Raw genomic sequence first — 11,562 nt, forward strand, 5'->3', positions numbered from 1 at the left:
TACTGAACTCACACTCTAGAGCCACTATCTCCGGAGCCCCTCACCACTTCAAGTTGGGGTAACGAGCCACCGGCCTCAGAACCCATGTAACACTTTCATGCTAGCACCAACACTTGCTAACCAGTTGGGTGTTCCTGTCAAACTGCACCATTGCTAACTGCAAACTATTGCTACATGGTGTTTTCATACAAACATCGTATAAGCAATTGTAATATTGGTCACTGGTTATAGTTAATGTGTTTCTATATATCATTCTCTAATGTTCTCATACAATAGATCTTTAAATAGGACATCAGTGATGACTGACACTTTAAATATTACATAGTCCCACTTTGAAACATTTTAAGTATCTTTCAAAAGGGGAAGTCACTCTCAAATTGTAAAGAAATAAACTACTGGTACTTTTTTTTTTTTGGCAAGGAAAAACCATATATTATTGTCAAGGTTCCTCCCCCGCTCTGAACTCTAGGGTACAGATGTGGGGACCTGCATGAAAACCTCCTAAGCTTACTTTTACCAGCTTAGGTTAAAACTTCCCCAAGGTACAAATTAATTTTATCCTTTGTCCTTGGAATATCCACTGCCACCACCAAACTCTAACTGGGATTACTGGGAAACGTAGTTTGGACACGTCTTTCCCCCCCAAATCCTCCCAACCCTTGCACCCCACTTCCTGGGAAAGGTTTGGTAAAAATCCTCACCAATTTGCATAGGTGACCACAGACCCAAACCCTTGGATCTGAGAACAATGAAAAAGCATTCAGTTTTCTTACAAGAAGACTTTTAATAGAAATAGAAGTAAAGGAATCACCCCTGTAAAATCAGGATGGTAGATACCTTACAGGGTAATTAGATTCAAAACATAGAGAATCCCTCTAGGCAAAACCTTAAGTTACAAAAAAGACACACAGACAGAAATAGTCATTCTATTCAGCACAATTCTTTTCTCAGCCATTTAAAGAAATCATAGTCTAACACATACCTAGCTAGATTACTTACTAAAAGTTCTAAGACTCCATTCCTGGTCTATCCCCGGCAAAAGCAGCATATAGACAGACACAGACCCTTTGTTTCTCTCCCTCCTCCCAGCTTTTGAAAGTATCTTGTCTCCTCATTGGTCATTTTGGTCAGGTGCCAGCGAGGTTACCTTTAGCTTCTTAACCCTTTACAGGTGAGAGGATTTTTCCTCTGGCCAGGAGGGATTTTAAAGGGGTTTACCCTTCCCTTTATATTTATGACAATTATAAAAAAACAAAGTAGTCCCTATTGGAGTATTAGGCTGTAATTGTATGTTGAGTTCTTATGACTAAAGCATTTATGGTGTCATAAGAACTGCTTAATGAATGTACTGCCTTGTAATACTCCACAGGGTATACTTTATTTTCTCTCTGTTACAGCTTTTGTCTTTGCAGATATTTCTAAAAGCTCAGTGTTAAGAAAGCAAAACTCATACTGATCATGCATGTTTATTAGAAGCTGCTGGTCATGGAGAACACCAGTGGCTTGAATGATTCAAACTTATCTGGATTTTTTACAGGTAATTACACACAGATGAGAATTGATGACTGCTGGGATTTTCTGCATTTTGCAAATTACACTTAATAATATATTGGTATGCACTGAAGCAACATTATACTTATTGCTGTAATCTTCCTGTATGTAATATGATGTATAAAGTCATGTCCTTAGATTTCCTGAAACTTAATTCTGATAAGACAAATTTATGTTGATTGGTTCTTTTTATCCTCCAAGGAATCATTTTCTATTTTGGTGGTTTAATTGCTAAATCCACCACTGTAAAATAGTTAAGAAGCTTTTATTCACTTTTCCTGGATTTAAAAACCATGTCAAGTGCCACACTAGTTTTTTTATTCTTAAGTTATATATGAATAATTTGTCAGCATCATAGATGTGTGTTGCAATTTAAAGTTGGGGCAAATAATGTAATGACAGTTTTAGAATTCTGCTAGTTTTGTAGGTACAAGACAGTCTGACTGGTTTACAAATGTCTCAGATTCAATTACAGAGATCCAATAGAGATGGAAAAGACATCTGAGTTCATCCAATCCAACCTTTTCCAAAGTAGTAATACACCTTTTATTATACTTTATAGGGACAGCCACCAAGGAATCCGTTATGCCTCTCTCTTCCCAAGCTGCCTGGCTCCCATACAAGTTAGAGCTGCAAGGAGCAGCTCTAATTTATATTACAGAGGTAAGGTCTATCAGTGACTTTACAGCAGTGGGAGGATCAGGTGTAGCAAAGTTCTGCTTTGTCCCACCTCACCTCACTGGAATGCCCACTCAATCCCACATGCTGAGTATGAGTGGGGTAGTTGATACAAGAGGTGGCAGAGCTGTCTCCACCAGCAATTTCCCTGTGTACAGGGAATTCACCATTGGCTATGTCTCTGTGTTAAATCCACTTTCCCACTGTGACAGAATCTGACCAATAGTGTTTTGCCTGATGTAATTTTAAACACCCTGAATAATCATGTTTCCCCCACTACTCCTTGGAGGCTATTCAACAGCTTAATCACTCACACTCTCAGGAAGTCAAAACTTTCTAATATCCATCCTATATTTTGCCTTTCTTAATTTTATTTCATTACTCCAGGTTCTAGCTCCTTGTATCAGGCTAAAAAACCTCTCCCTCCTTTTGTTTACACATCTCAAGTATTTTTAGACTGTTATCATGGCCCTATTAGTCAGGTCCATCAGCACAAGGAGAAGGTGGGAGAGACTGGCTCCATGTCCCTTCCGTCAGTTGCCTGAGCCAATGCCAATGCCTACTGAGCGCTAAAGATGCTATAAGAAAAGGAGTACTTTTTCAATGAATGCATCCGATGAAGTGAGCTGTAGCTCACGAAAGCTTATGCTCAATAAATTTGTTAGTCTCTAAGGTGCCACAAATACTCCTTTTCTTTTTGCAAATACAGACTAACACGGTTGCTACTCTGAAACCTAAAGATGCTATGTGATTTGCTGAAGTGCTTTTCTCACACTCTGAAAGCCCTCCCTTTGCAATTGCCTGCCCAAGCTTCCAGGTACCTTCATAGAATCACAGAGGATTAGGGTTGGAAGAGACCTCAGGAGGTCATCTAGTCCAGCTCCCTGCTCAAAGCAGGACCAACCCCAACTAAATCATCCCAGCCAGGAGGATTTGTCAAGCTGGGCCTTAAAAACCTCTAAAGATGGAGATTCCACCACCCCACTGGTAACCCATTCCAGTGCTTCGCCACCCTCCTAATGAAATAGTTTTTACTAATATCCAACCTAGACCTCTCCCACTGCAACTTGAGACCGTTGTTCCTTGTTCTGTCATCTGCTACCACTGAGAACAGCTTAGCTCCATCCTCTTTGTAAAACCTCTTCATTAGTTGAAGGCTGCTATCAAATCCCCCCTCACTCTTCTGTTCTGCAGACTAAATAAGCCCAGTTCCCTCTGCCTCTCCTCACAAGTTATGTGCCCCAGCCTCCTAATCATTTTTGTTGCCCTCCACTGGACTCTTTCCAATTTGTCCACATCCTTTCTGTAGCAGGGGGCCCAAAACTGGATGCAGTACTACAGATGTGGCCTCACCAGTGCCAATAGAGGGGAAGAGTCATTTCCCTCAATCTGCTGGCAATGCTCCTACTAATGCAACCCAAAATGCCATTAGCCTTCTTGGCAACAAGAGCACGCTGTTGACTCATATCCAGCTTCTCATCCACTCTAATCCGCAGGTCTTTTTTCTTCAGAACTGCCGCTTGGTCTGTCGGTTCCCAGCCTGTAGCAGAGCCTGGGATTCTTCTGTGCTAAGTGCAGGACTCTGCACTTGTCCTTGTTGAACCTCATCAGATTTCTTTTGGCCCAATCTTCTAATTTGTCTAGGTCACTCTGGACCCTATCCCTAACCTCCAGCTTATCTACCTCTCTCCACAGCTTAGTGTCATCCACAAAATTGCTGAGGGTGCAATCCACCTCATCATCCATTTCATTAATGAAGATGTTGAACAAAACTGGCCCCAGGACCGACCCCTGGGTCACTCCGCTTGATACTGGCTGCCAACTAGACATTGAGCCGTTGATCACTACCCATTGAGCCAGACAATCTATCCAGCTTTCTATCCACCTTATAGTTCATCCAGTCCATACTTTTTTAACTTGCTGGCAAGAATACTGTGGGAGACTCTATCAGAAGCTTTGCTAAAGTCAAGGTATATCACGTCCACCACTTTCCCCATATCCACAGAGTCAGTTATCTCATCATAGAAGGCAATCAGGTTGGTCAGGCATGACTTGCCCTTGGTGAATCCATGTTGACTGTTCCTGATCACCTTCCTCTCCTCCAACTGTTTCTTGAGGATTCCTTGAGGACCTGCACCTTGGTTTTTCTGGGGACTGAAGCGAGGCTGATCGGCCTATAGTTCCCTGGATTCTCCTTCTTCCATTTTTTAAAGATGGGCACTATATTTGACTTTTTGCAATCATCTGGGACTTCCCCCGATCACCATGAGTTTTCAAAGATAATGGCCAATGGCTCTGCAATCACATCAGCCAACTCTCTCAGCACCCTTGGATGCATTAGATCCGGCCCCATGGCCTTGTGCATGTCCTGCTTTTCAAAAAAGTCCTTAACCTGTTCTTTCACCACTGAGGGCCACTTACCTCCTCCCCATACTGTGCAGCCCAGTGCAGCAGTATAGGAGCTGACCTTGTCTGTGAAGACCGAGACAAAAAAACATTGAATACTTCAGCTTTTTTCACACAATCTGTCACTAGGTTGCCTCCCCCATTCAGTAAGGGTCCCACATTTTCCCTGACTTTCTTCTTGTTGCTAACATACCTGCAGAAACCCTTCGTGTTGCCCTTCAAATCCCTTGCTAGCTGCAGCTCCAATTGTGCTTTGGCCTTCCTGATTACACCCCTGCATGCTCAAGCAACATTTTTATACTGCTCCCTAGTCATCTGTCCAAGTTTCCACTTATTTTGTAAGCTTCCTTTCTGTACTTCGCTTAGAAAGAAAAAATCAAATGCAGAACTACAAAATAGGGAATAAGTGGCTAGGTAGTAATACTGATGAAGGGGGTCTAGGAGTTATAGTGGATCACAAATTGAATGTGAGTCAACAGAGTGATACAGTTGTAAAAAAAGGCTAATATTATTCTGGGATATATTAACAGAAGTGTTGTATGTAAGACACGGGAGGTAACTGTGTCCCTCTGCTTGGCACTGGTGAGGCATCACTTGGAATGCTGTCTTCAGTTCTGGATGCCACAGTTTAGGAAGGATGTGGACAAATTTCAGAAATTTCTGAGGAGAGCAACAAAATAATAAAATTTAGAAAACCTGACCTATAAGGAAAAGTTTTAAAACCCTCACTAAAATTGGGCATGCTTATTCTTGATAAATGAAGACTGAGGAAGGACCTTGTAACAGTCCTCAAACATGTTAAGGACTGTTTTAAAGAGGGTGTTGATCAATTGTTGTCCATGTCGACTGAAGGTAGGACAAGAAGTAATGGACTTAATCTGCAGCAAGGGAGATTTAGGTTAGTTATTAGGAAAAAAACTTTCTAACTTGAGGAGTAATTAAGCTCTGGAATAGGCTTCCAAGGGAGGCTGTGGAATCCCCAACATTGGAGGTTTTTAAAAACAGATTGGAAAAACACCAGTCACGGATGATCTAGGTTTACTTGGTTCATCCTGAGGGAAGGGGGCTGGACTTGATGACCTCTTGTGGTCCCTTCCAGCCCTACATTTCTATGATTCTCTGCTTATATTTTTGCAGTGTGCTTATATCTGGTAATGTGTACATCTGTTGGGAAATACACAAGGGTATTTGGGGCTGTTTGGTTTTGGGATGAAGCATTTGGCAGTAGTTTAACAAAACATAAAGTGCTGTTGGCAAATTATTCTTATACACTATTCTAGATAAATACCTGGTAGAATTGCTACTTGTATATGCTGCATTTTAAGGCATATCAAAACAAAAATCTATTAAAAAGTTGCATACAGATAGACTTTTAGTGATAACTTTTCTGAATCTCTCCACTTAACTTTTTCTGTTGCCTTGCCATAGTTCACCAAAGCATCCTCATTTTTGCTCAGCTACCTGTGGCCCTGTTCTTAGTTATCTCTTATAAGTAAAGATTAAAAGAGCTAAATACGTATAGCATGGTAAGTCATGTCTTCCAGCCTGCTGTTCATTTTCGTTCCTTCCTCTGATTATTCTCCATTTGATGTATTGTCATATTACATCCCCTCCCTCATTTATCATAACCTAATTTCTTGTTTACCCTGATACTTCTGAAAACTGCTTATTCCTCTTGCTAGTCATAACCTAGGACTTCTTAGCCCATTCAGAAGGATAAGGGGGCATAAAGTTCCCCGATGGTACCAGGAGGCAGGCGGGAGGGGGTTATGCATCTGGCATTTCCCACTATTTGGGGTACAGGAGGGAGAACAGCTTCCATAGTGGTTGTGTTCTCCCTCCAATGCAGGTAAGCAATAAATGTACTGTGATGGCACATCACAGCCATTATGCAGTGGTATGCCATACCCGTGCCTATCTCAAGCTGCCATCTTAATCTCCAGAATACCAGTTTTCATTATAAAAGTAAGTTTCCAGCTGTTATGGTTGCAAAGAAAACCTATACAGTGGGAACTGAGTGTAACTGATGTAAGAATACCTATGTGACTCTGCAAAAAACTTAGTAACAATAGCTCTGAAAGGTGTGAACTCTCCCATTCATCACAATGTTGTCTTAGCTCAGATGCCCAATGATTATAATGTCAATATCAGCATTATTACCTGCCATTCCTGATGTAAGGAAGGAGAGAGATGGGCACAGATCTACCAATTTACTGTGAGTAACTTCTCATTTTGGTGGAACAAGTAGGTGGTATTTGAGAGATACTGCCACTTTTTCCCCCCACCAGTCATAAGGCAACACGCCCAAGGAGCCTAGCAGAGTCCATATTTAAGCCCTGCTGAAGGAGACCCAAATTACTGGGAATCATTCAGTCAAGGACCAGATACAATACTGTACCATGTGAGTGAGGTGATCAATATCAGAGGTGAAATATTTGCAATGAATAGTTTGCAAGCAATCCATAGGATGGAATATGTTCCTCTGAACTGTTCCTGAAATGACTTGCATAAATCAGAAAGTCTCTTTGCAGATAGCTCAAGCAGAAAAAAGAGCTAGATTTGTTGAATAAATTGTTTTCAGCCAATTGTTTACCTAGCTCTATTTAGAAGCCTCTTTATTTTGTGTTTGGCTGTATTGGTTACTCAATAGATATCTGGGTATTTAAAATATTGGTGAATTTATTTTCTGTCCTGACTACTATAAAAGCTAGCCCAGAAATTTTTTATTCTTGATCTTCTTAAGTTTCATGCTGTGTAGCAGATCCCCTTTGTTTCTTACAATTTCTTGTAGCCTGGATCAATGAATTATGTCACCACATTCTTCCCTGCAGAATTATAGCTTGTGAACATTCTAAATGCCTTTGGACTCACAGTTGCACCTTCCACTTTTTCTCTCCCTCTCAAACATAGATTATGCCCATTGCTGTGGATATTGTAGCTATGAGAAATATCTCCAGGAGTTTCAGATGATCTTTGGCAGTAGTGGATAACCTGCGACCCATGGGATGCATACGGCCCATCAAGGTAATCTGCTGGCAGGCCGCCAGACAGTTTGTTTACATTTGCACAGCTGCCTACAGCTCCCACAGCTCCTACAGTGGGAGCTGTGGGAAGCGGCAGCCAGCATGTCTCTGCAGCCCGTACCGCTTCTCACAGCTGTCATTGGCTGGGAACGGCGAACCACAGCCACTGGAAGCTGTGGGTGGCTGGGCAAATGTAAACAAACTGTCTGGCAGCTCACCAGCAGATTACCCTGACGGGCCACATGTGGGTCACAGGTTGCCCACCACTGGCTTAGCACCTCAGTACGTATATGTACACAGACTGAGCAAGCAAACTGGAGTCACTTCATATTACAAATTGGCCCTAAAGTGGAACAATAAATTTTTATGCCCTCAAATTTTGGAATACTTTGGGTCTGGATCTAACCTTCGTTGGTTGAACTCAGACCTACTTTGCACACTTTCTGTATGTATCCAGCTAAGGGAGGTAGTGTAATGTGTTGTGAGAGGAGGAAACAGATAGTACCGGGATGAAAATGAGATACACAGAAAGACTTAAGCACCACTTAATCACTTGTTGGTATCCCTATTAAACAGAATTATCATCCCCATTAAACAGCGGTATGGCCATGATGTACCATTAGGCTTAGCTGTTTCCCAGAGAAGCAATTTCACTTAAACAGATTTCCCTGTTAAGTGCATTCTGATTCAGTGGTGTGTACTATATTTCATTGTTTTCCCATGCACCCATTTTAGGAAATTTTTATCCCTCATTTTCTATCACAGGCTAATTTATTCTGGACCTGCTCAGTTTCACCCCTTGCTACCAAACACACCAAATTAAAGTGCTGCAGCTGATCCCAGTTTTTGCCCCATTGCATTGACTTTCAGATTAACTATATTTAAAATTCTGACGTGTAGAATCACTTGTATTTCAGGATGATATATTCATTTTAATTAGAGCATAATGTGCCAGCCAGAGGATAAGGACATATTGTGACAAGTTTAAAAAAAGATGTAAAATATAAATGAGAGTGACAGTCAGTTTTATTTTTACACATTTTGGAGTCACAATATGAAAATAATGCTATAGCTAAAATGACAACATTCCTCCTCCTGTAGAGGGTTTGTGCTTCAGAGTTCAGGGAGAGGCCGCAGTTCTGAAAACACAACACAGCAATGAATCTTCCCATTTTTATTTATTGAAAGAGCAGTTTTATTACAAAGGTGTTAGATGTGAAAATACAGCCAGATGCATTTAATGTTGTTGTTAATTCTGGATTCAGTATTTAACAGTTAGCATAGCTCTGAATTAATAAAAAAACAAAAACAAAACCCTAAATCTAATGAAACTTGTCAATCAAATTCAGCCATGTGAATATTAATCTGTCCTGATGCCAAGTTAAAAATGGAACAAAGTTCTTTTAGGAAATTATTACACAATATTGAAATTAAAATGAAAAGCCCAGTGTATGCAGTCTGTTTACTGATCGGTTAAGTGAGGTAGATGTAATGATGGATAAAAATAGCTACTGTGTATTATTTACCTGAAATATCTTTTTCATTTATAAGAATAAACAAGAAATAGTGTGAGACTCAATGGTGGCTAATTTTTATAGGCAAAGCCATTTTCTTTCTACCTATAGGAAGAACTGCCTTGTATAACTATCTTTAAAAATTTTTCCATTTCACGAAAAAATTATGAACCAACAGATTAGATAAGAATTTGTCAAAACCTGTCATATTCTTGAATCAAACATGAATCAAACTTGAAACTTGGTGCAATTTCTCAAATATTTTCACGCAGAAGACCTGAAAATGTCAAATGTGTCAGTAGAATCCTTGCAATAATTCCTTGGGATGCAAGATGTTGACACAGAAATATTGAGTAAGTAATCTGATCTCTTCAACTTTTGAAGTATCCAGTGGAAATGTAACCATCTGTATTTTTTTTTTTAAATATCTGTATAAGCAGGTCCCCTTTTAGCCTTTATTGGAGGTTGCTTTATCAATAAGACTGTAAGTTTGTCATGGCTCTGACTTCCACCACCAAAACAGTGATATTCAGGGTTTATTATTTTTCATAACTTTGTAAAAACAGCCACTCTCTCCTAAGCAAATATCCTCCAAGAATTCCCACAATTTGTCTATATATACATCTAATATAGTGGCGTATGAGGATTTTGATGGTTTTAAATTATTAGGTAAATAAACTCAAATGGTTTAGAACAATTTAATTGAAAAATGGAGGATATTTGACTCTTTCTTATAATTTTCATTACAGATAACTAATTTAAATATAGTATTGTGCTATGATTGAAAACTAAAAATATGACCTCCCCATCCCCGGCGCCATGAGAAAATCAAGACTTTTTGCATAATGACTAGCTGTATTGTAGTACCAAAATATGCTATCTGGCACAGACCTCCAATAAGCCTGGAGTCATGGAATGTCATTGTGGTACTTGACAAGGAAAAGTACTGCAGTCATTGCAATACAACACTTCTTCAAAAGGAAGAAGAACATGGATCAGTTTAACAGTCTGCAATGATACCTGAAAATTCTGTTCCTGTGTAATCTAACAAAGCCTGGGAATGTTGCAGAGGAAATGCATTCAACTTTGAAAGCTAAAGGCAAGAGGTAGAAGAGCGATCCTTTCACTTTTCTAGTGTTAAACTGCTACTCTGACAAATCAGGATGGTGCTTTCATATGAACTTGTCTACTGCATGTATGAGGAAGTATGAATAGTCTTCCTGGAGGGACCATGTCAGAAAAAACTTAAGGTCTCATATGAGTTTTTGTTAAAGATAAAACAATAAAAGTGCAGTGATTTCTCATAGATACAGACTGGTATCTTTCAGATTCACTGCCTTGGGTTTAGATATACATTAATGGACCAGTTATGCCACTTGTTACATGAGTAATTCCATTCATTTCAATGACACTATTTGAAGAGCAGAAAGCTACATACATGATTTATCGTGGCAGAAGTAAGCACTTTGATTCATTTTTGTCAGGGAAAATCAGACCAGGAGCAAACAGGAGGGCAGGCTATAAAAAAACCAAGCAAACCCAAACGCATGTTTTTGTTTTGTTGTTCATTTTGCAGGGCAATGCTCCATTATGTTACCTAGGGATGTGGTGGATTCTGGTAGGTTCTGCACCACTTGATGTATTAAAATCAAGACTTGAATAGCTCAAACAAACATTGTGGACTTAATTCAGATATGACTGGGTGAGGTTCTTTGGTCTCTGTTATGTAGGAGGCCAACTTAGATGATCACAATGATTCCTTCTGGTCTTAAAACCGATGAATCTGTATTGACTGCCCTTACTGCTGTATTAAAAATACCTACTACCCTAAGGTAAATCAGAGATTCGTGTTCTTTGTTATTTATATGCCAACTGCTGAATTTCTAGACAGATATTCATTTAAAATGCCACAATTTTATTCCTTACCTAGCAGTATTGTTGGGGACACTGGGCATGGCCACTAGGTAACTCGAGGGGATGGAAAACCACAAGTGTCAATAAAGCCCCCTCGCACTAGGCCCAAGTGTCCTTGGCCCCCCCGCCTGAAGGCACTCGCAGCAGCTATGCGTACTAGGCCCAAGTGTCCTTGGCTCCCCCGCCTGGAGGCACTCGCAGCAGTTATGCTGAGGATCTGCAACAATATGTTGCAGAGTCAGACTGCCTGAAACTAAACAAGGCCAAACAGGGCAAATATGAAAGAACAATGCTGAATAAAGCAGTTTTATGTATAGTTTAACAAATAAAACAAAGAACAAGGAAACTAGCTGGTAACTGGATTGGCTGGCAGTTGGATACTTAGGGCAGCTTGCTATTGGATAAGTATGCTAAAAAAAGGATGTATAAAAGCCTTTGTAACTTCCTGCTCTGTGTGCAGAATTTGAAAATTTAAT

The 11,562-nt window shown here is 40.1% G+C and overlaps 1 long non-coding RNA gene across 1 annotated transcript; it reads left to right on the forward strand.

The window, feature by feature from the left end:
- Positions 1-1,328: 1,328 nt before the first annotated feature.
- On the forward strand, positions 1,329-10,005 carry LOC122464815. Its single transcript, XR_006289206.1, has 3 exons — positions 1,329-1,537; positions 2,114-2,214; positions 9,922-10,005. It is a non-coding gene; the product is annotated as an uncharacterized LOC122464815 (long non-coding RNA).
- The last annotated feature ends 1,557 nt before the right edge of the window (positions 10,006-11,562 follow it).

This window comes from Chelonia mydas, chromosome 3 (assembly GCF_015237465.2).
Source record: "Chelonia mydas isolate rCheMyd1 chromosome 3, rCheMyd1.pri.v2, whole genome shotgun sequence".
In the NCBI taxonomy this organism is placed as follows: Eukaryota; Metazoa; Chordata; order Testudines; family Cheloniidae; genus Chelonia; species Chelonia mydas.